Here is a 2,780-nt window from a genome sequence, read left to right on the forward strand (position 1 = left end):
CTTCTCCACAGCCATCTGCCTTTTTGTTTTGTTTTCTCGTGTTGTTTGGTTTTTTTTGAGACAGCGTTTCATGTAGCCCAGGCTGGCCTCAGACTTGCTCTGTAGCCGAAGATGACCTTGAGCTCTCTTTTCTCTGTCTCTCTTCCTGTCTCTGTGTCTGTCTCTCTGCCCCTCCCTCTCTGACAGTCTCATTAAGGAGCTTTGGCTGGCCTGGAACTTGCTATTAGATGAGGCTGGCTTTCAACTTATAGAGATCCACCTGCCTCCCTGAAATCCCGCACAGTGCCAGGATTAAAGGCATGCTGACTTTGAACTCTAAATCTTCCTCCTGAGGGCTGGGATGACAGGCGTGGGCCATTAAGCCTGGCTTCCTATCTCACCTTCATAAACCTTATGTTGTTTGTCATCTTCCAGCGCATGTGCCTCGCAAAGTCGGAATAGCAATTCATTCCCCTCATAGCAGACCGTGGAGTTAGACCCCACATGTAAAAGAACTCTGTAAAGTTCGCATTTAAAGCGTGAGTGATTCATAGGGGAGAAGGCCAGAGGAAGGGGAAGCAGGAAGGAAACACAGGCGAGGTCAGGGAGGAAACCTCACAGCCTCCTCAGCTCCAGTCGGCTCTAGCCACTTGCAGTCTCTCCCATCCTGCCTCCTTCCTCTGGCCCTGGGCCCTGATGGTTGAGCTTTGGGGAAACCAAGGACTGTGGAGTTGAGGAGGAAGAGGTCACTACAAGCTCACCTTTGCTGAGAAAGGAGAGGCCCTGCCTCTTTCCCTCTGCCTCCTTTCTCCGTATTCTCAGAGCTGGCAAAGGGGGATTTCCTGAGGCTAGACCCTCCTGAAGGCCATAAGCCATGGAGGGAGATGTTACATTTCCTTCATGAGTGCCTTTGCCAGGGTCAGATGGAGTTCAGTCAGATGGAGGCTTACTCAGGACGTTAGGTAGGCACTGTGCCTCCTGGAGCAGGCTGTTAGATTGCTCTCCGGTGGGGGCTCTGAGGCACCTTGGGTTGGTTGCCATGCCTGCGGGGACATGAGGACCCTTCCTTTTATTCCATCATGGCTGGCTGGCACTGGTCCTCTGCACCATTCTCACAGCACGGCCATTTGACAGGACAGGGAGGGGTGGGGGAGTGACGTCACTCTACCTTGAGGGATGCTCTCTGCTTGCCCCGCCAGGGTCCAATCCAACTCCTGGTTCTGACAACCCCAGCTTGGCTATTTCACATAAGACAAAGGCATAGCAGCTGCTGGGAGCAAGTTGACCCCTCCAACCTTCTCTTCAACAGAGGGACAGATGTTCTATTTAAAATGTCTTCAGGGAGCCAACAAGGACATTCTTTTTGTTTTCTGGGTTTCCGTAGCTGAAACTAGGGGATTAGTCCGGAGACAGCTGCTAGGGTGTGGCCTTGGGGAAATCCTATCCTGTGCACAGGATGGCCTCTGGGAAAATAGTTTGCCTGCTTGACCTGCACTTGACCATAAAGACTGTCCAGGAGTGTGAAGTAAGAGCTGAGCTTAGGATTCTGGGTAGATGGACCTGGTTTTGAGATCTGATTGGATCGTTATTTTGCAGTTTGAGTGGGGGCTACTTTTTTCAGAGGCCTGTTTCCACACATGCAGCACGGAGATGAACAACCCTCTTATCCAGTGCTACCTGTGGGATTAAGTATGTGAGGTGCTTAAGGTACCAAGTAGCAAACTCCAGAGCTCAGGAATTGCCAGCCCTCTCCTCTCACAGAACAGCAGTAGCATGGGATTTTCTGTCAGGAAAAATTCATCGCAGGTGTGTAGGGACCTAGCTAGGTGTGTTGTGGTTTGGGCACATAGGAGACATAGTGCTTGAAAACATATATGTATATGTAATGATGTATTGTGTTATTATATATTACATATATACATTATATTATATACATATATGCTCTATTGTATATACAAATATCATTTATTAGTGGGTCCCTTCAATGCATGGTTTCTTACAGCTAGGAATCTTTAAACTTCAGCTGTTGGACACCTAAACATTTTCAAAATCCAGTAAAGGAAGGGAGATACGGGATATGGATTGGTGCAGGACGGGAAGAGGGAGAGGTCAGGGGATATGCAAAGGAAGGACAGGGGTGAGAGGCTGGGAGAGGGCCCAGTAAAGGGCTGCTGTGTAAGCCTGAAGACCTGAGTCCATATTCTCAGCACTCATGAAGGGAAAGGAGTAGCTCAGGCTGGAGAGACGGCTCTGTGTTTAAGAGCACTGGCTGTTCTTCACTAGGACTTGGGTTTGAGTCCCAGCACCCACGCAGCAGCTCACAACTGTCAGTGACTCCAGTCCCACGGAATCCAACACTCTATTGTGGACTCTATGGGCACCAGGCTCCCACATGATACACAGACATACATGATGTCAAAATACCCATATTCACAAATCATCTTTTAAAAGCCAGGTTTGGCAGTGGGGCATGCACAGGTGCTGCATTCCTGCTGCTGGGGTCGGGTGATGGGGGGCAGGAGAATCTCTGGGATTTTCTAGCCAGCCAGTCTAGTCAAACTTGTGAGTTCCAAGTTCACTGAAAGATTCCAGTTCAAAGAATAAGGTGGGGAGCAGTTAAGAGAAGATACCAGATGTCATCTGACCTTCGTGAGTACCCACACATGCACATGTATTTATACACACCTCAGCCATGTGCACACACATGAACACAAATATAAGAGACAAACACATGCACACATGCACACACACATCAGAGAGAGAGAGAGAGAGAGAGAGAGAGAGAGAGAGAGAGAGAGAGA

This window comes from Grammomys surdaster, unplaced genomic scaffold (genome assembly GCF_004785775.1).
Source record: "Grammomys surdaster isolate TR1022 unplaced genomic scaffold, NIH_TR_1.0 145, whole genome shotgun sequence".
In the NCBI taxonomy this organism is placed as follows: domain Eukaryota; kingdom Metazoa; phylum Chordata; class Mammalia; order Rodentia; family Muridae; genus Grammomys; species Grammomys surdaster.